This window comes from Enhydra lutris, unplaced genomic scaffold (assembly GCF_002288905.1).
Source record: "Enhydra lutris kenyoni isolate GAN:26980312 unplaced genomic scaffold, ASM228890v2 scaffoldscaffold28, whole genome shotgun sequence".
Taxonomy (NCBI): domain Eukaryota; kingdom Metazoa; phylum Chordata; class Mammalia; order Carnivora; family Mustelidae; genus Enhydra; species Enhydra lutris.
In genome coordinates this window covers 26340223-26364164 of record NW_019154112.1, presented here as the reverse complement: position 1 = coordinate 26364164, position 23942 = coordinate 26340223, and the positions used below count along the sequence as shown (strand labels likewise).

The 23942-nt window shown below is 40.9% G+C and overlaps 1 pseudogene; it reads left to right on the top strand.

The window, feature by feature from the left end:
• The first annotated feature begins 754 nt into the window (after window positions 1–754).
• On the top strand, window positions 755–23942 carry LOC111152492 (annotated as a pseudogene).

The following is a 23942-nucleotide window of genomic DNA, read 5'->3' as shown; positions in this document are numbered from 1 at the left end:
AGGGATGAAGATAACCACACTAAGTCTTTATTTTCCAGGGGCACATTTCCAGTTTGAGCTACCCTCTGTCCCTTCCTTTTTTTTTTTTTTTTTAAGATTTTATTTATTTATTTGACACAGAGAGATCACAAGTAGGCAGAGAGGCAGGCACAGGATGAGGGGGAAGCAAGCTCCCTGCTGAGCAGAAAGCCCGATGCAGGGCTCCATCCCAGAACCCTGAGATCATGACCTGAGCCAAAGGCAGAGGCTTAACCCACTGAGCCACGCAGGCTCCCCTTTCCTCTGCCCCTTCCTTATGCTGTGGACAAGGTTGCTGTGCAATCTGGCGCTTTGAGGGTTGCCCCACCCATGTTCTGCGCCTGAAACATTCTCCTACGTGGAACCTTGGTGGAAGCTATCATGTAGCGCCACATTCTTCCTGATGAGGAGAAACCTTTCCCCTGTATTGGGTACTCAACCCAAGACAACTCAGTACAACTCAACACAAGTGAGTGTCCTTGTATTGCATAAGACCATGGGTCCTGTAACAGCCAACCAGGCCCACCAGTCCATTTGCCTCCTAAGGAAGAGAACTGGGTTTTTTCCAGCAGCATCAGAATTCTGTGCACAGCCCACTTCCCTGAATGGCTGTCAGAGAGCCCTATTAGCCATATTACAGACACCGATCTTGCTACATTTCTTCTTTCTCTGAAGAGCATACTCTTCTGATGCCTGCCTCATGTGTTGAGCTCTCTGCAGGGACTCTGAAGCCTACATGAGACAGTGGGTGGAGGTCTGTGGGCTCCTAATGCTGACGATTGGCTGTGTTGTGATCTTTGCTCGTCTCCAGTGGTGGGCGTCCTCACTTGAGGCAGGTACTTAGATTTTCCTGCTCAACACCTACCGTAAGTAATTATCAACCTTTCTTTCATGTTTATAATCCATAGTAAAGCCTGCCCTGGCATCTTTCAACAGGACAACCCAACCCCTTCTAATATTCTACTTTATTTCTTTCTCCTTAAGTTTCAATCCCTCCAGTCCATTATACACAGAGCATAACTAAGTCCAACTCAACGCAGGGACTCCTAGAAAAACCACTGGAACCTGAACTGGACAGTGAAAAGCCTGGAGCCAGCCACACTCTACTCTAACACTCCCAGGGAGACTTCCCCTTGGATTTACATAGAAAGGGATGCCCTTTGGGCTAATTGTATCTCTAGTTCCTATTGAGGAAAACAATACCTCCTAACCATTTAATGGGTAATGAATGACAATGTGTCCCATGTTTTCTTCTCTTCCATTTCTTTTTTTCCTTCCCCTCCCTGCCCCCTGCTATATTTGAAATGCAACTTAAATAATAATATCAGGCAGAAAGTCACCCCAGGAAGCTAACTAAACTCCTGTCTTAAGGTACTTGAATACAAGTAAACAAAAAACAGGAGTTAAATGCCACTGAAGACTGTTAACCATCTGAAGTAAGATTTTAAGCAATTGCATAATATTGCCTCCAGCAACAAACCTTACCTAATCGTATGAGTCCTCACTACTTCAGCACAAATATAAACATTGCTAGACAAGGCCGCATTCAGCCTTGAACCAAAAGCAGCAAGATGCATGCTGAAAAACACTCATCTAATGTACAAGGAAAGAGCTAAAAGCACTCAGTTACACGAGAAAACTCGCTATCCAAAGATTTCTCAGCAAATAAACAAAACAGGGCTAATGTGCTGCAAACAATTAGTTCTATTCCCCATGAAGGGAAAGAAAAAGTCTAAATTTTGCACTTACCATTAGGGAAAGATTTTGAATATTGATTAAAATGTTAGGTATAAGTGGTAGCATACATTAAGCTCTTAGAACAATGCCTTGTACATGGTAAGCACATTATGATTCTGCTATTATTATTATATTATCTCTATTATTAATTCAGAATTCCCTGTGACTACTCCATCAACTGGACCCAAATTTACTTAGGTCAGAAAAGCTGTGTGTATGTTTGTATGTATGTATGTATGTTATGTATGTACAAATAAAATAAATGTTTGCTGTGACAGCAAACATTTCATTTTGCTTCTCTAGATCTCATCTGTACTCCTCTTTAGAATGGGAAGCCTAGAGGCACCTGGGTGGCTGTCGGTTAAGTGTCTGACTTTGGTTCAGGTTGTGATCCCAGGGTCCTAGGATCGAGTCCTCTATTGGGTTCCCTGCTCAGTAGGGAGTCTGCTTCTCCCTCTCCCTCCGCCCCTCCTCCTCCCCCTGCTTGTGCGCATGCACGCTCTCTCTCTCTCTCTCTTTCTCTGCCGAATAAATAAATAAAATCTTTATTTAAAAAAAAAAGAAAAGAAAGAATGAGAAGCCTGTGCTCCATGACTAAGCCGCCCTACAGACTGCCCTCTCCACCTATGGAAAGGGACAATTGAGCAAAGGCTCATGAAAAGGCTGTAGATGCTCATGCCTCACAAGCACACGGATGCTGAAGTGAAGGGGAAGAAGGCTTCTGCCTCCATGGTGAAACAAACAAACAAAAACCTTCTCGCTGAAACAAAAACAGTCACTTTCCAAATACGTTCGTGCCAGATTTCCCCTGTTGTTTGTGACCATGAATTCCTTTGTTTAAAAAGCCCACTGCACTAAGAGCACCACAAATAGACCTCTTAATGTGAGGGAGTTTGTAAGATAAATCTTCAGTTTTCTGAAATGGGTCATAAGAAAGGGGGCTCCGGCCACATATATTCTTCCAGAAAAGCCAGTTGAAGTCTGAATCATGGTAAGATGCCTGGGACGGAGAGCCCTAATTGCCCCAGAGTCGGTGGACACTGGACAGAGATGGGGGTAGCCATAAGAGGAATTCCTGCCCATTTACTTAACCATTGTCCTCAAGTGTAACCTTCCTAGTAATTTTAATTACACAAGTCCTCAAGGAGAGCATGAGCACACTGCCCTGGTTTACTGGGGTCAGTCTTGGTTTACTTATTTTGTCTCAGTAAAATTACTAACAACACCCTCTTTCTCAAAAGTGAGAGGGAATAATCAGTCATATGGTCATCGGATAATCACTGGATAATATCATTTGGATAACATATCATGTCATTGGCTAATGAGTCATATGGTCATCCCAAATATAAGCAGTGCTTAAAAATTTTTTTAAAAAAGTGGATGATGACATTATCTTCAACACAGAAGTACCCAATGCTCCAATCTATACCTTCCATCCCCCCTACCCTATGTGGGATGACTCATTCCTTTACCAATATAGGAGAAAAGCAGAAATAGCTGTGCAACAAGGAGGTAACTTCCTATAAAGGTAAGAAAACAGAAATTCAAGATTGTTTCATCTTTACCCAGACTATGATGTCATGTGCCTGCAAAAGTCTAAAGTGAACAGAAGTGAATCCGTGAGCCACTAAAGTTCAGGCAGGGCTTACATGACCCCGTCACTCCACCAGGGAGTCAAGACCACTTGAGAAGGACAATTTCTTCTTCACGGGACTATGTTCCTTCAGTCCCTGATAATCTCCTTTCAACACGTGAAAGATGTTGTTGCCTACTTTGTCACAGTAATTCTTGAGTTCCAGTTGTAAGGAAATGCTTAAGTTACCAAAGGGAACTTCTACATAGAACCGAGATCCAGAGACTTCCTATTTGTGACTGCCAAATTGATTCTGCAAATATTTCAGTTAAACGTACCATATTCATGTACAAACTTCCCAATCATCGATATTTGCTTTCAGGTAGAAAGGAGAGTGTGTGTGTGTCCAACATGCCAGGTTGTTAATTTTTTCTTTTTTTTAATTCTGTGCCTCTTTTTTACCAAATCCTTTTTAGTATTACTAGACCCTGAAATTCCTCCCAACGGACTTTGTAACCAGGAGGGAATTAGTAAACCCTTGAAGGTGCCTAGGTAAAAAGGAATATGGAAGAAAATCCACATGTATTGGACTCGACTATCTACCAAGTACACTGAGTTAAATGTTTTTCTTTTGTGTATCTTGTTACAGACTTGCGAGAGTCTGGCAAGATAATCCTCCATTTTCAAATGAGGGAACTGAGCTCCAGCGAGCAAATGGTCTACGATCCCACAAATGCCGGATGGTATATCTAAAGCTCCAACTTGAATCTGTTGGTTCAAAAGTCTGTGCTTCGCTGCTGCTCTCTGATGCAGCTCAAATTTAGGGGCTTCGTAAAGCATTTCCACAGAATCACTGTCCCAAGGAACAAAACTTGGATTCCAGTGCAGGACGACCTCATGCTGATATTTTAAAATCTCCACCTGTATACTATTTTCTCTTATAGAAAGGAAAACAATAAATAGGTAAAGTTTTGAGAATTCTTCAAAATTGTGTAAATGGCAGCAAGTATTTCTTTTACTGAAGTGAGGATGAAGCCGTTAGGCATCTCAATGCTCTATATAACCCATAGTCTGCTTCTTGCTTCATATTTAAAGCCTCTGGGGGTCCAAGTAGTGGAAAAGTCTCCTGTTACCAAATTCAGTAGTGAGTCCCGTCTGCTTTATTTTGCTGTCATTTCAGCTACTGACTCATCAAACTGCACTGGTTTATATATAATCTCAATACTAAATGATCCAAAGAAGCTGGATATTTTGTGATGAAAACAAATATAGAGAGAGGAGAAACCTTTATGTAGACTGAAAGAGTTTGAATGGGATCGTCTAACAACAAGGCTAAAATATCAAAAACAATAGCAAAATGCCCATTTGGAGGGCCAGTACTTGTACCATTAATGCTTCTCTTCCCGAAACAAATGGACAGTCTTCCTCAAATACTCCCATTGTGTCTTCCTCACATGAGAAGGACTCAGCATCGCTTCTTGGTATCCCTGACAAAAATGCATGACCTGAATCTAATCGTTAGGAAATACTAAACAAACCCAAAATGAAAGATAATCTATCTCTTCTCTTCTAAAATATTGAGGAATCACCTGTACTCTTCTAAAATATTAATGCTATAAATGACAAAAGTGATTAGTCTTTTCTTAAAGACAAAGAAAAACTGCTTCCTCAACCTCCCCCTCCCTCCCCACGCCCCCACACCCACAGCCAACAGGCAAGACTATGAAGAGACAACATGGACACTGCTGGATTCCGGACCTCAAATTTTTCTTTTGCTATAAAGAAACTGGGACATGAAATTTGAATGATCTTTAAAGATCAGATAATAACACTGCATTAATGTTAATTTCTTCATCTGACTATTACACTGTGGTATGTATGAATATATTCTTACTTTTAGGAAATACATGAAACCACTTGGAAGGAAAAGGACATTGATTCTGCAACTTACTCTCAAATTTTTCAGGAAAATCGCACGCATGCGTGCGTGCACACACACACACACACATAGAGATAAACCCAAAAAGGGAGAACTAAATAGCAATAAACAAAGAACAAGACAAAGAGAATTAGAAAATCAATATGGTAAAATATTCGCCATATTTAGAGAACCTAGGTGAATGATATGCGGAAAGTCTTTGCACTACTTTTGCAAATTTTCGGTATATCTGAAATTATTCCAAAATAAAAAGTTAGGGAAGGGAGAAAAGGGAAAAAGCCCTCATGCATGAGACTCCTATCTTCGGACCAAGATTAAGATTTTCTCTCTCCCTACAGCACCCAACCCTCTACCAGGCACGTGCCGCGTTCTTTGTAATATACTGGCCGGCAGAGAGAGGGATCTAAGTGCATGTAACTTAACCCAAAGTTGAAGCCTACAGACTAGGTTCAACTGGTAAACATGCTTAATATTTGTCCCCTCTGTGTTCTGACAACTCAAATTTTCAGCTGATAAAAATTCTGGAGATTTTACCTGAAAAAAAAAAAATTCCACATTTGAGGGTTTCTCTTTAAAGATCAGATAATCGAGCACCATGGGGCTCCCATGAGCTGAGCAGTGGCTTCCCTCTTGAGCTCAGATGGGTGCCATTTCTCCACAGGGCTCACTGCTTGTTCATTTCTCCACAGGGCTCACCACTCGTTCATTTCTCCCGGGCTAAGATCTCGTATGGATGGTTATTGATCCTGCTCTTACACAATGATCTGCCTCCAAGTAGAGCCACAAGTACCCTTTACCCTCTCATTGTCTAAAGTAAGCAACAGAAGCGAGGCTGAGAGCACTTCCCTCTTTCAGGCTCCTGTGGACATGTGAGTTTGAGACTCTCAACTTACCCCATGGTGAAGGCCTGGACTCAGTTTTAAGGGCAGCAAGATACTTTGGCTCCAACTAGGCCCCCTCTCATCACTGAGAATTAAAGTTAATTCCCTGTTTGAACAAGCTTAGGGATCCTTCAATACATCAATATCCACTAGTGATGGAGCAGATGCTGACAAGGAAGACACTATAGGAAAGAATCATTAGATAGATTTCTTTTCTCTTATTTTCTCCAACAGACCTGGGAGTCAAATAATAAGGTAATGGGAAACGAGGCCTGGCAGGAGGTGGAAAGACGGAAGAGGTTTACCACCTGGAATCCGAGCTGAATGCTGATCCTAACAGTTTCCGTAACGAGCTTCTATTTCCTGTGGGTAAGGAAAAGAGAGAAAATATGTTTCCGAACCAGCTCCCTTCTCAAAGGACAGCGAACTGTGTAACAGTTAAGTATAGGCCAGACTAGTTCTATACATGGTACACAACAGTCTTTATAACAATCCTGTGAGGTAGGTTGCTATTATCATCCCATTTTATAGACAAGGAAACTAACAGAGAGAAACACTAATTCGCCCATAGTCATACAAGTCAATTATGAAATTAAGACTTTATTCCCAGAGATGACTCTCTTTGTCACTGCACTTCTTCTGTACAAATGGCTCTGATGAACTATTTACAATGAATTCTGAAGCGATTCTGTTAAGGTTCAGAGACCAAAATGTCCTCATGCCCACCACTGCTAATGCTTTTAGTGAACTTGCATACTGCCAGTCGCTTTCTTTTAAGAATTGAAACCATGACCTAAATGTGTGACAGTTGGTCTTAAGTAACTCTGGGCTGAAGAGGAGACAGTTGGCGGACCGTTGAGGCTCCTCAGGGTATGTCTAGGATTGTGTGTCCTAACTGGCCTGGGGCCCTTTGCCTGGATCTCTGAGGCCCAATCTTCCAGAGTAGCCCTCTGGCCATATTTCTGCAGGTTAGAGCTAGGTCTTCCCGTCTGAATCTGCTTTCAGAAATGATAAACAGTTGACTATGGATGCTTTGCAGAATTAGAAGCAATGACCTAGCCAGTGGCTTGGACACACAGGTGGTCTTTCAGACGTGTAACAATCTCTACACCAACAGGTACCCAGAGCAAGCTCACCGTGTACCATTTGCTTTGCAGGCAGCAGCTGCTCAGCAGAAATTGAATGTGCTCTTGCTTCCTTAGGAATGTCTCTCCTTTCACAGGGCAGGGCTCACCGAGCAAAAGATGAGGAAATTAAAAGACTCCCTAGGGCCTCAGAAGCTCAACCCGCTTCGTTCGTCCCTCCTTCCTCCGAGACTCAACCCTCTGGATTCCCAAGAATCTGTTTCCTTTCGTGACTTTTTACCACTTTGCTGATTTCCTTCACTGTATTGGGCTGACTTCACGGTCACCAGGCGTCCTCTGTCCTCCCATCAACAGACACTTAAATGAGCAGATGGTGCCAATGGCCTGGCAGTAATGTGATGCCTGAGCAGGTGGGATGAGAAAGGGAGAGAAAGCAGCTTCTAGGAAAAGGACAGATTGGTTTGGTGTTCACACCACTTAGAATCAGTAAGTGCAGAGAGAGGTTAGGGGCAACTATCTTTATAAAAAATATTTTATTTATTTATATGAGAGAGAGACAGAGAGAGAGACTGTGAGCAAGGTGAGAGGGGTAGAGAGAGAGGCAGAGCAAGAAGCAGACTCCCCACTGAGCAGGGTGCCCAATACCGGGCTCGATCCCAGAACCCTAAGATCACGACCTGAGCCAAAGGCAGACGCTTAACCAACTGAGCCACCAAGGCGAGAGGCAACTGTTTTTGTTTTTGTTTTTGTTTTTTAATGTGAAAGTAAGGTCCTTTTATTTAAAAGAAGAGATGTATATGAGAACACAGGGTCCTCGTGCTTCTATGTGGGGGTAACAATTGGTACAACTTACAAAAGGAGCTTTCTGAGATATCACAGTCTTGTTGGTCAAGACGACTTGTCTTTGAAGTTTGACCGGATGACAATTCTTTCCCTTCATTTGTCTTTTCGTCCCAGACACACTCTATGCCAGGGACCTAGTAGGGACCGTAGCCAATCACCACCATGCCTGTGCTCAAAATAAACTTGTTTCAACTAGATGGAAGCCTTAAGAACCTTCTGGAAGGACAGTGTTCACAGAGTTCACAGACATTGTCTGGGATCTTTTTCAAATGTGCATTCTGATTCCGTGGGCTTATGGTGAACCTTGAGAGTCTAACGAGCTTCCAGGTAGTGACAACGTTGCTGGTCCATGAGCCACACTTAGAGTAGCGAGGTCTAATCGACTCTGTTCTGTTACAGCTGAGTACAGGAAGCTGCAACTACTCAGAGACATGTCCAGCTCACAAAACCAGTCAGTGACAAAGCAGGACTTGCAAACTTGGGCTAGATCCTCATTCCAAGATGCTCTGTGGCTTAAGGAGTGAGGAGGGTTTCAGTATTTTGGTCCTTCAGTCTCCTTCCTCTCACAAAAATGAATTGATAATAACTATACTTACCATCTGTCATCAGGGTTAGTGAGGTAAAATCATTTAGGCTATTCAAACAAAAGATTATCTTTACCAATTATCCTTTGTAGTCTGAATCCGAACCATGAAAATCATGACAATCTTCCTTTTGCCAGATGCTCAATCTATCTGCAAATTTTCATTGAAGCACAACTTGTTTGCAAAATGTAAAATTAGAAGTGACAGACAAATCTATTTTTATAAATCTTAGCCTGTCTATTTTGAGACTGTGCATTTTAAAAGAATTGAGGCCAGCTGTTGAACTTGACTGAAATATCTAATGATGCTACTCTATTTCCTTCTAGTTTATAAGATATGGCCATTTTCCCCCAGTCTTAACAATAAGCACTGGGATCTAGGGCACCCATGCTACCATTTCAGTTCTACAGAGAGTGGGTTAGCCTGGTGTTTGTTAGATATAAGGCTGAGAAAGTGGTTGTGGTTGGGTAATTCATGATTTCCTAGAAACAGAGTCCCGGCTTAAATTTGCTTACCCTGTGACTTTAAATAAAACACTGTACTGTCTAGACTTAAGTTTTTCATCTGTTAAATAGAGATAAAATGGCTTATTTCCTTGCTCACCCAACTATTAAATTTGAATGTCTTGTAGTTAAAAATAATGCCTTGTATTAAACAAAAAAGCAAGTATCACAACAGGAAATTTAGACTTACAAGAGCAGCCTTAACCATACATGGGACTTCACTTCAATTTCTATAGGATCAATCTCTCAATCAACCAGTATTCATTAAGGGGATCCTATATGCAAAGTAATACAATCAACTATGGTTCTGGAACTAAAACAAGTTCCAGAGCATTCCTATTTAAGATATAATTAGTATCATAAGCAAATGATGAAAACCTAAGAGACCCACGACCTACCAAGTCATTTATAATGCCAGTAGATATAAAATTTCCAATGGAATTCAACAAGAAAAAAGTGGAGAGTGAGAGTAAAGTTCTGATATCCACCATACATAGCCTGTTAACAGAACTGGAGGGATATCCACTATACATAATCTATTAACGGAACTGGAGGGGACCCAAACAGAAATCTGCCCCATCTTCCTGACTTCTTGTCACAGTCAGGAATCAAAAATTCCTCTAAAGCTAAATGGCTCTCATTTTATACAATGGCTTTTCTTTTGCTTATTTATCTAAACCCTGCTAGCTGATTGCTTCAAAATACCTCTTCCTTTTTGGTCATCTGTTTCATCCTTTAGCCAATGTAGGCATTTTTTTTTTTTTTTTTTTTTTAGTTTTTATTTATTTTGACAGAGAGAGACACAGCGAGAGAGGGAACACAAGCAGGGGGAGTGGGAGAAACAGGCTTCCCACTGAGCAGAGAGCCTGATGCGGGGCTCAAACCCAGGACCCTGGGATCATGACCAGAGCCGAATGCAGATGCTTAATGACTGAGCCACCCAAGCCCTCCGCAATGTAGGTCTTTTTAAATAAGAACCCACTTCACGTCCTCCTCACCTAGCCCAAAGCTCCCTGACCTGACCTCCAAACAGGTACAGAAAACTTAGGTAAACTGCAGTTTTCCAATCAGAAAATCTAGTTTCCTTCCAGCCTTCCATGATAAAAACAGGTGGCAAAATTGGGAGGAGACTAACAAAAAGCTCATTAAATGTGCATGCCAACTTAAAACTGCTAAAATGTGTCTCACAAGGAAATAAGGCATATTTAGTTCTTACACCAACCCACGTGGAAGACCGTCATTCTTCCTCCCATTCTAGAAATGATGTGACATCTAATGCACAAATGGCCTGAGGTTTTGCAGTCTGAACCCCAACTTTGTCCAAATTTGCTGATCTTCTTGAGGTATTGCACTGACCGTAGCTCTAAATCCATTGTTTAACTCTCTTTCCTGTGTTGTTCTTGTTCTCCTTCTCTTCCTCCCTATCTTCTTCGTTATCTTCCTGAGATTAAGAAGAGACTTTGTGATTCACCTTACCATCCTTCCTGCTGGTCTCAGCCCCAAGATTTAGATGGGGCTAAGGTCCATTCTAGATTTAGCATCATAAAGCCCTGAATCTGTTGGGAGCAGGGGATTTACTTAAAGATATTTTAGGCTCTGAGATGTCTCTCAAAAACAGGTGATAGTTAACTGCATTATTTTCTTTTCTGTATTCTTTCCTATCAAATCCTACTCAAAATTCTTCACTGTATTTGAATATATTCCGACATCCTCAGTCTCTTCTTGTCCATGTAAAGAACTTCAATCTAACTTTTCATTATTTTTCTTAGCTCCTTTATAGATGCAGAATTACAAAGCATATCATCTAGTGAAGCCCTGAACAGTCTCATTCATTATCATATTACCTCTTCCCCATCCAAGCTAGCAAACAACCTGAATATAGTAAGTAATCAATTACTGTTGTTTAAAGAATGGGTAAATATACAATACAAGAGGATTAGATTTCATATAAAATGAATTCAGTGTCAGTAATAATACTTTTAATTCTATATTACATTTATCATTTGGACATAAAGCAGTGGTTCCTATAACTAGGGGTGTTTTTGTACACATGCGCACATGCGCGCACACACACACGCACACACACAAGGACATTGGGTAATTTTTGTTTCTCACGATTAGGGGAAGGCTGCTATTGGCATCTAATCAGTAGAGGCTGGGATACTTCTGAACATCCGAAGAACAGCCACCACACACACACAGACACAGAGCAAAAAACTATTCAGTGTAAAAAAAAAAAAAAATCAATGGGGGCGCCTGGGTGGCTCAGTGGGTTAAGCCGCTGCCTTCGGCTCAGGTCATGATCTCGGGGTCCTGGGATCGAGCCCCACATCGGGCTCTCTGCTCAGCAGGGAGCCTGCTTCCTCCTCTCTCTCTACCTGCCTCTCTGCCTGCTTGTGATCTCTCTCTGTCAAATAAATAAATAAAATCTTAAAAAAAAAAAATCAATGATGCAAAATCGAGGAATCTTAATATAAAGATACTGAAGGAAAGGGATCCTAGAAAGACTTCAGGTGCCTTGACTTCAATCCTGAAAGTGTGTATCCTCTGCTTAGTACTCAAGCTCACTGCACTGAGCCCCAGAGCTACAGCCTGATGCTCTCCAGACGGCACAGGCACCCTCTATGCCCCCAATCATCTTACAATCAGAAAGTGACAGATGCAACAGATTATGTTATGAGCCCATGAGATAAGATGCCTGCCACAACTGCCACCTCTTCTGAGGCTGTATAGTACATTCAGAAGAGAGTGATCTATGACAAAGCTGAGGTGGAATCCCTATGCTCCCACTTTCTTCAGCCAAAGAGACTTGAGCAAATCACTGAAATTTTCTGAGCCACGGTTTAATAAAATGGCGATAACTCCAAGATTCCACAGAGAGTGAAAAATAAAATTATAAAGTGCCTGGCACATAGTGCATATTTAAAAACAAAAATAAGGCAGCGAGTGTCATTGCATACGACTCTGATTTTAAAACATTCACACTGTTTTAGACACACTATTCACACCACAATAAGGACTAGCTCTCTAAAAATGTATATAGATTTAATTCAACTCACTGTAGTTGATTTTATCATCCAAAGTACTTACCACCTCTCCTCAAGGGAGGATTATACATCCCACCTCACTGATGTCATAGGAAATCAAGTGGTATGTAAGTGAAAAGGATGAAAACCACTTGCAAGGTTCTGCCATATTGTATCCTCACAAGGATAGGCCATGTCTCAGAGAGACTCTGTGCCTCCCACTTAAGACTTGTAATGAAGTCAGTCAAAGCCATAGTCAATCCACAAGACCTGCACTGAGAGCAAGAAACAAACCTTTGGTAAATATCTGAGCTGGAGGGATTTTTCTTTACCATAATGTTAATTTGGCTAGGTTGAATGGAACTGCCACCAACTGCCCAACCAGGAATATAAAACTCCCTTCTAGCCTAGAAAATCCGGTATCACATAGGTGACAGTCCACTGAGAGACTAAATGCTAAATGCTAAAAAGCACAAGATGTAAAGTCTTGTCAGACTACAGTGAACTGAAGCTCCATGGACTGGAATAGAAAGGAATTCTTGGTACTGAAAGGTTGACTATTAAAGCCAGAATTTGAACAGGGCGTGCGAACTGTCCTTGATTTTTTTGCTCAAAAATTTACTCTCCCACCTTCTCCAAACTTAGCCTGGCCCTTGGCAAGTCCTTGTGAATCTTACACGGGCCTCATATTACGGAGCGATTCAAAAAGTTGCCAATGACCGAAATCAATTCACTCTACAGAACCACATGTGTATCATGTGGCTGCTTCCAACTATCTGTTACTACATAATTCTCTCAACAACCTGATTGTTAGATTTTCCTCCAAACTTCACCTATTTCTACAAAGGTTGTAACTGGCTAATAACTTCTTTTAAGGACTCCTGATTACTTCTCAGAAAATGTCCTGACATGATGAGCAGGTCCACAACATGGTGAGAAAAAAATAAGTTTGTAGATGCCCTTTTTCCCTACTCTATTGAAAAAAAAAAGAAAGAAAAAATCATTTTCCTCTCTGCCAACTGATTATGCAGCCACGTTGTTTGAAAGCTTGCATAATTTACATTAGCATGCTTAAGATCTCAGGTGACTATGCCTTTGAGGCCAGCATGCTAACCCCAGTGGGCCGATTTGATATTCTTCCCAATATCTGACCCTTTTTTCCTTGTTAATTACAGGCAGACTTCCCTGGTCTGGCCCTAGATCTGCACCTGTTTCCCATCTTTGAGCAGCTGCTAATTAGGTTGAAAATAGTGGGGCTGGGCAGTGCAGGCCACACATGCCTCATCAGGCTATTGATCAGGCTGGCATACTGCACGGGCAGTAATGGAGTCTGTTCAACCCAATTCCAAAATAAAAGCCATTCCTGGAGTTGCATGTTTGAATCCAAGCATACTCCAGGCCCTACACCAAATATAAAACATGCAAAGAGACACTTAAGTTTCAAAATAATTTTTTTCTTTGAAATGCCAAGTATGACCTTAAGTGCTTACTATTTACTTCTCATTCGATTCTTTTATTTTGGAGTTAAAAACAAACAAACAAACAAACCTTCTTTTAGGGACAAGATACGTGTATTTATATGGAAATAATTTACACAGTATATTATATGGATACATTTATATGTGTCCATATACAATTTACATGTATCCATATATAATTATATGTTTGTCAACTATCCAAGCAAAATCCTTATTCTGCATTCTCATTCGGCCTTGTGCATAACACAGTTTATGTAGCATTTTGACCTTCATCATGATTTATGCTTTGGGTCACAATGAACACATAAAACTCTGATTATCAAAGGGGACGCTGCAGCTATCTGTAGGTAGTCTGGGAAACAGGTAGGGGTAGTTTAAGATGGTCACAAAGATTATGGGAGGCTACTGGCAGCAAGTGGGTACAATGTGTTTACACAAAGATAATTTGTCCAGCATCTCTTACAAATCACAGATGATGGACCAGTTTAATCATTTTACAAATATCTGTACCTAGAACCTAATTCCATTTCTTTTATAAACATAAAACTTTTACAACTTTAATACACTGGATTTTAAGATCTTAAATTTGCCAAGAATGCAAATCCAGGGAGGATTAGACTTCGTCTGGTTTGAAATTCTTCTAGAGTTATTCAGTGTTTTGAAGACCACATCACTAGTCTGATATGTCAGTCACCAATAAATCACATCACTACCTTTCTCTCTTTGTAGCTTCTGTATTCATGATTTTATGTACAGCTACAGCATTTGATGACCTCACTGTACCATCTAGGGCAGTGGAGCCTAAGCCTTCATATACTGAAAAATATAAACATTATTTTTATATAATTTTTCTTGGATACTACAGTTAGACCATCATACTGATTTGTAATTATATGTATAGTTAATTTATATCATCTATGATTTTCATTCAAAGACAGCAAAGAGAAGATAATAAAACATTTATTATGAAAAGGAGAGGTTAGGTTTGATAGATCAAGAGTCACTGTTCTCAGGTAATAGACCCAGGTACAATCTCCAGATGAAATATGCCTTTGGCATTGACTTTGTATCTTTAGTGCCTGGTATATGATAGTCAATGATTTGTTTCTGCAAATTATGTTTCTTTTTTTTTTATTATGTTTCTTATTTCTCCTCCTGAGATTATCACACATTCTACTCTGTGTATGACCGAAGCACATTGCCCAGTATAGCTGCCCCAACATGGCCATCCAATGGTCTAAATGCAGAGAAGCCTCAGATATCCCAGAAATGAGTCACAGTGTCTTCTTACCTTGGGATAAACCTCATGCTCACTCCATGTAAACATTTTAGAGGCTAGTGAAATGGAATATTCATCTAAAGTTGATCTATTACTCTTGACCCTTCCTGAGTTCTATCATATGACTCTAAATGATTAGTTCTTCACTTTGTTCTTTCGAACAAGAAAGGGACTTTATAGAAAGTCATGACATTCATCCTTTTTTGCTCCATTTCCTATGTCTTAACAGTTGAGAAATTGTAAAATTAGACACAGGGAATTTTCTTTCTTTTTTTTAAGATTTTATTTATCTATTTGAGAGAGATTATGAGACAGAACAGAGAGCATAATGGGGGCAGAGTGCACAAGCAGAAAGGTGGATGGTGGGAGGGAGCAGAGGGAAAAGGAGAAGCAGACTCCCCCGACTACATGGGGCTTGATCCCAGGACCTGGACCCATAGATCAAGAACTGAGCTGAAGGCAGATGCTTAACCAGTTGAGCCTGGCCAGGTTCCCTGACACAGGAAATTCTCTCAAGTAGAGTCATCAGATTTCAAAGTTCCTGGGCTTGGGTTATATATTCAAAGACACATGTTGACTCCATCTCTCTCCTGCAAACTGAATATAGCTTAATTAGATTAAATTTCTTTTTTTTTTTTAAGATTTTATTTATTTATTTGACAGAGAGATCACAAGCAGGCAGAGAGGCAGGCAGAGAGAGAGGAGGAAGCAGGCTCCCCGCTGAGCAGAGAGCCTGACACGGGGCTCGATCCCAGGACTCTGAGACCATGACCTGAGCCGAAAGCAGCGGCCTAACCCACTGAGCCACCCAGGCGCCCCTTGATTAAATTTCTTATAAAAGCATTCCCATTAATAACCTCGATCACAGTATTAAGAAGGCATCCTTAATAATTCTCCTTTCATAATCAGAATTTTGAATAATCTGATAATTATGGACATGATATGTTTGAATTAGTAGATAAACTACCTCAAGTTATTGAAAATGAAAGTTACATATGGCCCCATGAAGTACCAATAGAAGGTTATTTCTTCACTAAATTAGCTAACATATTAGGAAACACAGGAAAATGCAACTCAACATCATCACAAAGATCCAGCTTATCTGCTCTGCCTTCAGAGTGGGAGCCTTCTCATTGTTTCTATATAGTGATTCCCCCAAGAACCTTCAGGTTCTCCCTCTTCCCAAAGCAAAATGAATGCACCAATTCTGACCCTCATGTCTTTCTACTATACCATCAAGAGGAAGGCTTAGAAAGTCACCTCACCCAGAGCCCTTAGGAGAGAGAGGAGGACTTCCTTTCGAAGCCTCCTCATCTAACTCTTGGATTATGTGCCCACACCTGAACTGATTGATCATTGTAGTCCCAGCTCTACTGATGGGCTCTGCTGATTGCATTATTCCAATCAGGACACATCCTTACAGCAAGATGTGGTTTATTACCATACATCTTACTGTCGAGAGTAAAATAAAGGGCGGTTTCCCAAAGGAAATTTTTACCAAAAAAAGTTGTTTGGATGCTGACTGGCAAAACCAACAGATGTTCATTGCAAGACTTTCCCCTAATTGGATTGATGATTGTTTTTGTTTCATGTTTTAATAAAACCTTGAAAACATCAAAAAAGTACATAACTCACTCTGTAAAAACAAAAACACATTTCTACGTTTCAAATAAAAACAAGCTCAAATTCTTTTTGCAATTTAAATGCATATCAAAATCAAAGCATTTCTCCATGTTTGACTTATTAGCAGAAGATAAATAATGGTGATTCGTAAGAGTTTTCTTCTTTAAATATATTGGAATGAATTATTTTTGTGTACCACATTCCACATTTTTTGCCTATTTTTGAAATTTCCCAATAAAATCAAATCATATTGAATACTTCAGAGTATCTCTTTGGAATTTGAAAGAAAATTCTTGTTGCAAAGCTACATTTGGAAAAAGACAGTTGTTCTCGAATAATTGAAAATTTGCATACTCTATGCTATGAAATGTGTAAGCCTGATGATTCACAAACCTGTACTCCTGGGGTAAATAATACATTATACGTTAATTTAAAAACTTGCATACTCTAAATATCAACAAATACTTTTAAAATTCAAGCTTATAAAATTTATTAAGGCTGGCATGTATGGCTGGCTCCTTTGGTTGAGTTGTTTCAGCTCAGGTCATGATCTCATGGGTCCTAAGATCAAGCCCCATGCTGGGCTCTGCACTAAGCGGATTCTCTCCCTCTTTCCCTTCCCCCACTGGTGGTTGAGTGCATACTCTCTCTCTCCTCTCTCTCTAATAAATAAATAAATAAATCTTTAAAAAAAATAAAGACTTACTTATCTTTTTCTGTAGGGACAAGTGGGTTTTCCAAATCTGTGGTTGAATTTCTTCTCACTATCACTCTTCTAGTTCTTGAATTTATAATAGGCACAGAAAATATAGTCACGAATACTAGCAATTTCTTCCAGTGGTCTCAGCTTCATGCCATCTTCTTCACTGCCCTTAACTTATGCTCTGTTTGGGAGACACAGCTCCAGATCTTGACTCTCTAACCACGGAAATAGCCCCATGCCTATCAACTCACACCAACTATGTTTATGGGGAAGAGGTATCCTATAACTTCATAGCTGGAGTCCCCAGTGCAGCCTGGTTAAATCACCTGTTAGGCTAGCTAATGGCACCACTATCTACTTAGTTACCTATGACAGAAACTATGTGAGTTTCTTGTGTGCCTTCTACTTCCTCATCCTGGATATATGTTCAGTCTTCAAGTCTCTACTTTATGTCTCTTACCTCTCCATTTCTGCTACACACTTGGTACGGAGCCTCCTAACTAGTCCTCCTGCAGACAGGTTTCATTTCTAGCATTATCACTACACAACACCTTCCATATTTTGTCTATAGTTAAGTCTGTAAAGTACGAATTTGAGTATAATAATCCACCCTGTGAATCCCTTCCGGAGCACGACAAAGCTGGAGGGTAAGGCTCAACAGCCCCTGATCATTTTCACTTCCCACCAGCACTGATCCCTTTCCCTTTTCAAGGAGAAAAACATTTTTAAATTGTAGTGTTTTAGAACTACATACAGGTTCTCCCAGAAAGCCCCTGTTATACCTTTTGGTCTTTGTTGTTTCTTCTGTCTGCAGTGCCCTCAACCTTACCATCTTACCCCTCCTTCATTACACGACTCAAGGTAACCAAATGGATAAAGCTTTCCTTGACTCTTCCAGGCAGATTCCAGAAATTTTTCTTTGTATATTTTCATGTTACACCAGTTACGAGTTTGTGTCGTAGTTCTTACTTTGCTTATCCATTTTTTAAGTTAAGCTACACACTTGGAGGTAAATCCTGTCTTTTTCTCTCTTGCTTCCTTAACATATTTTCAGAACACAGCACTGTGAGTACAAAGGAGACACTTCACTGAAAAACGGCTGGGGTGGAACAATGGATGGAAAGTTGGGTGTGGCACCAAGTACATATTCTTCTACATAACTTACTCTGTAAGTCATCCCATATACTATCCTCATCTCAACCACCTCATCTTGTCTTCACCTTTCCCCATCAACCTCCATGCAGTCAGGAAAGCCACAACAGACCTTGTTAAGAACCTACGTTACTTCATGTTACTTAGTTTTATGTTATGGCTTATGATTTCTACTTTATGTTTGGGCTTGTAGTGTTCTTCCAGGCTACAGTGCCCACTGTCCCTAACTGTGCCCCCACATTTGAAATAACAATGGTATTCAAGCCCCAAATGAAGCCCCATACCTCTTATATGAAGTCCTCCACCAGCCACCAAATCCTCTGCAGTGGTTTTCATTTTAGAAGTGGCCCAAAAGAACAAATCAATGATATCAATAGTTAAATTATACAAGTAAGAGAAATCTTAAGTCAAGATCTCTTTTTACTTCTTCCAGATGCAGGTTAGTTTGTTGCAATAATATTTTCCTTCTTCTTTAATACTGCCTAACTATCTGCATGGCTCCACTGTATCATAATGACCATTTTATGCATCTATTTCTTTCCCTTCCTGCACAAACCCTAAACTGGGAGCCCCCAGAAATCAGGAACTATGCTTCTTTATATTGACAGGGTGTTACACAATACCTAATACATAGTAAATTAATCAAGTCTCTAACAAAATGAATGAATGCACTCACCACTCTGTATAAGGCATAATATTCTGTTAAGCAGCAATTGTTTTGTATTTTTCACAAATACCTAGCAAAGAGTCTGCCATATGTGGAGGCCAAGAAAAACTGTACCCACCTCAAGTCCAGCCCTGACATAAGTACAGCCATCTTGACAAAGCAAAAGCTGGAACCTTGCACCCCCTCTCCACCTGCTCCCCTCCCCTCGGTAGTATGTGTAAACAAATAGTTAACTTGCAGAAATCACAATCCTGCAAGACAGGAGTCTCCCTTGGTTTACAAATGTCCCAATGCTAAATCCCACTAACAAGGATGCTTGATAGGAGGAATATGACATTCCACCAGGAAACTCCCAACTGTCTTCATGTTAGTGCCTCACTAGAGGGGAAAATGGCCTTGGCTTGATAATAACCAAGCCTCCAATATCCTGACAGTCTTCTTTACCCCGATAACCCTTCTGAACATCCCCTTTGTCCTCACCCACCGCGGAGTCCACCCCTACTCTGCCTTTAAAAACTCTGACTGGAATCTGGTTCAGGGTCCAAGTCCCTACTCTGCTGTGTCGGGTATACTTGGGCCCAAGCTTAAGTTTGTCAAATAAACCCTCCTGCAATTGCATTGGTGTTGGCTCCTTGGTGGTCTCTCAGACGTGAAAACTTGGGCATAACACCATACAGTAAACTGAATGGATAATTGTTGAGTGACTGGGAAAATTACATATATCCAGAAGTAGCTAGCCATACTGTTTTACCATGTTTTTGTGGCCTCTGGGCTTACCACATTCATCAGGAAAGTAGAATTAAATTAATACTAATATTACTATTTACAGCTTCCACATACATATACACACATACACAGAGATGGCACATGAAATGGCGAGCACAGACAGGATCACCCTAGGAGAGTAACAAAGCCCAATCATGCATACATTTCACTACTACAAATTTAACTTTGCATGCTTGGCAGAAAGGAGATCCCAATTTAGTAAGTGCAGCGACTCCACCTGCCATTCCAAAAGAAATAAGCCCTCCTTCAGTCTCAGTCCCCATATTCCTGAGCTGTGATAAATATCTTGCCTTGTTAAAAAGGATGCTTGTCTTTAAAGTTATTTACGTGTCATACAGCACGGTCCTTAAGGGCAAAACACTACTTCATCTGAGCCTCAGTCAGAACTGGAGTTTCAATATTGGAGGAAAAGATAAAATATGCTATCCTGGTTCCCAGTGTGGCGCCTTCTTAGGAGATTTTCATGGGTAACTGACCAAGAAGCAGTTTTTGTCTGAACACTGCAGAATACGTTATTCCGTCGCAGAGAGGAAGAAGCAGAGGGCTCCAAGGAAAGAACTGCAAGACGCATTGAGAAAAAGAAGTCATCAGAAACAGGAAAAATAGCCAGAGGATCATGAGGAGAATCAACAAATGTTGGTGTCATAAAAGCCAAAAAGTGGAGAATTTCTAAGGAAAAAAAATGATTAATGACTTTCCAATTCAGCAGAGATCTAGTGAGTATATAAGATCACCAAATCTTATTCAAAGCAAAGTTCTGATTAGCCTTGTTAATGGTAGTAGAAGTAAAACCTCAGAGTATTTTTGTTCTTCAAAGATGGAAACGTGAGACTAAAATATATATACATATATATTGTGATATATATAATATTAAAATGTAATATATGTGAAATAAAGAGTATGTCCATGAATATCCTATTTTGACAATTAATAAAAGTAGAATAATTTCTGTCGGGGGGGGCGGGAGAAAAGAACACCCTGTTTTGAATTTCTCAAGCCAGGAATGAGATCAGCCCAAAGAGACATACTGCACTTTCAGGGATATATGGAAGAAAACTGACATGAGGCAAGTTGAGAGCTGGACAATAAAACTGTAATCAGAAACAGCAGCTGTGCCCCAACACCTAAATTGGTACTGAGAAAGGGTCTAGAGAATTTATGGTGAAAAGGAACCTAGAACTTAGGGGGTTGGGAGTAAAAATGTATTTTTTAAAATTTCTGCACGGTCCTGCCTGGAACCTAGAAAATGAGTTAGGATTGCTTAAAAGGTAAGTCCAGATCAGACCAGGAGGCAACATCCTTATAAAGAATTTTCCCAGCCATTAGAAGTCACTCTTGGATATAGTGGACTCACAGGAACAAAGGAAACAAGGAAAAAAAAAAGTGAAGGAGAAAGTTGAACTCAAACAGTGTTGCTTTCTTATCCTCAGTCTTGAGGAAATTGGTGCCTAAGGTGAAAGTGCCCTGAAGGCGACTTTAACTTACCTGACCAGTCCTCACCCGAGGGACTGCCTCAGGTCCTGCTGACCTAGGCAACCGTTTGAGGGTCAACCTTCCATGCAACTCAAATGTTCTTGAAGAAGCTCTCCTGTGTATTTAAGTGGACAGCATTGTTTTCCTCTCTCTCAGCTTGCTTTTCTCTCAGAGTTGTTTGTTCTTTAATGGCTATGACTTGGTTTGTGCTGCTGGCTAAGGTAGTTCCTCTCGAGAGGGTGAATTAGGGCAAGACTGTGGTACTCAGTACTTCCCTTCTGGGGCAGGAACAGGTGCCTCTCTGTCATTTTCATGGTGATACTTCACAAGACTCTAGCTTTACAAGTTGTCAAACTGACCCTGTATGTTCACTGAAATAAGAATTCCAATTAATAGGACAGTTGCTATTTTTTCAAGAGCCAATGTTATTGAGGATGTTGGGGTCAGTTTGGTTGGCTGGTTAGCAGAGAAATAGAATGCAAGGGGAACAGGGAAAAAAGGATTCAGATAAGAAAATTTGCCTGGGAGAGTCTGTTTAGAAACCCCAACTCCTGAAATACAGATAGACCCCTACCCTCGCACATTTCCACAATATTAAGCACTGTGCCATGAATTATTTCTTTAATATGTAGTGGAGGAAGAGGCAACATTTATATGCCTAACACAGTAATAGACACTCTTGGTGGAGGGATCTGTAAGAATCTAGAAACAGGATATAGGGACCACAAAATCTTTAAAATGTAGACATTATATAAAAGGTAAATTCCATGATGCAATCCATTTCAGTTCAGCTGGAAAAACAACACAGCCTACTAGAATAGCTAGGGTTCATTTTCCGCGTGCATCCATTATCTGGACTCTGTTCTGAGGGAACAACAGGTCAGTGGCCCCAGTCCCTGAGCCAGAGCTCCGAAGCCACCTGGGTCCAGTGGTCCCCATGGAAGGGGGAAGGGCGGCAAGGGGGCTGGGCAGCAGGCCAACCTGCACACTCACCAAGGAGCTGGCCTGTCACCCCGCCATGTGCTCTACGACAGCAAATTCTAAATTCTTCTGTGTTCATCAGAAGATCTCTGCTGCTGCACCAAGAGCGTGTGCATCTTTAGTGGGACTTGGAATCCCTGGGAATTGCCTTTGTGAGATGCTAGCCATAATTTGTTAAATTCCATCTCTTAGTTTTCCATGGGACCATCAAGAGACCATAAACAACTTTAGTTAATACAGAATTTGACTGCCATTTCCTCTGTGAAAACTTTACTGCCAAGGACAGCCTGGACCAAAAAAATTAAAGAAGTTTCATCTTCTGATGATAAGGATGCCTTCTATGTCGTAGACCTGGGAGACGTTCCAAAGAAACATCTGAGATGGTTAAAAGCTCTTCCTAAGTTCACCTGCTTTGATGCAGTCAAATGCGGTGATAATGGAAGCACAGTGAAGACCCTAGCTGCCACTGGGACAGGATTTGACTTTACCAGCAAGACTGAAATGCAATTGGTACTGAGTCTCCGGGTGCCTCCAGAGAGGACTGCCTATGCAAATCCAAACAAGTGTCTCAGATTACACTGTCAGTAATGAAGTCCAGAGGAGAATTTTGATTGTGAAGTCCAATTGATCAAAGTTGCCAGGGCACATCCAAAGGCAAGGTTGGTTTTGCAGATCACCACTGATGATTTCAAAGTAGTCAGTTGTCTGGGTGTTAAATTTGGTGCCACATTCAAAAGCAGGGGGTACCTTTTGGGGAAAAAGAGCTGCATATTGATATCATCGGTGTCAGCTTCCTTGTAGGAAGTGGCTGTACTGAGACCCCTGTGCATACTATCCCTGAGACCAGCTCTGTCTTTGACATGGGAGCTGAGCTTGGTTTCAACATGGTACCTGCTTGATATCAAATGTGGCTTTCTTGGATCTGAAGATACAAAGCTTAAATTTAAAGAGATCACCAGTGTTATCAACCTATCACTGGACAAGTGTTTTCCAGCAGGCTTAGGAGTGAGAATCACAGCTGAGTGCAGCAGATAATATGTTGCATCAGCTTTCATGCTTGCAGTTAATATCATTGCCAAAAAAAAAAAAAAATCTTGTACTAAAGGAACAGACAGACTCTGATGATGAAGATGAGTTGAATGAACAAACCTTTAGGTATTACATGAATGATGGAGTATATGAATCATTTAATTGCATTATTTGTGATCATGCACACATAAAGTCCCTCATGCAGAAGAGACCCAAACCAGCTTAGAAGTAGTATTCAACCCGTATATGGGTACCAACATGTGACAGCCTTAATTGCATCATTGAGTGTTGTGACTTGCCCTAGATGCATATGGGCGATTGGACGCTCTTTGAAAACATGGGTGCTAACACTGTTCCTGCTGTTTCTACTTTCAAAGGGTTCCAGAGGCCGATGATCTACTATGTGACTTTGGGGCCAACATGGCAACCGATGCAGCAGATCCAGAACCATGAGTTCCTGCTGGAAGGAGAAGAGCAGGATGTCAGCACTCAACCTGTGTCCCGTGCTCCCACTGGGAGAGCAGGATGAAGTGGGATGAAGTGTCCCCTGCTGCCTATGCTTCAGCTAGCATTGCCATGTAG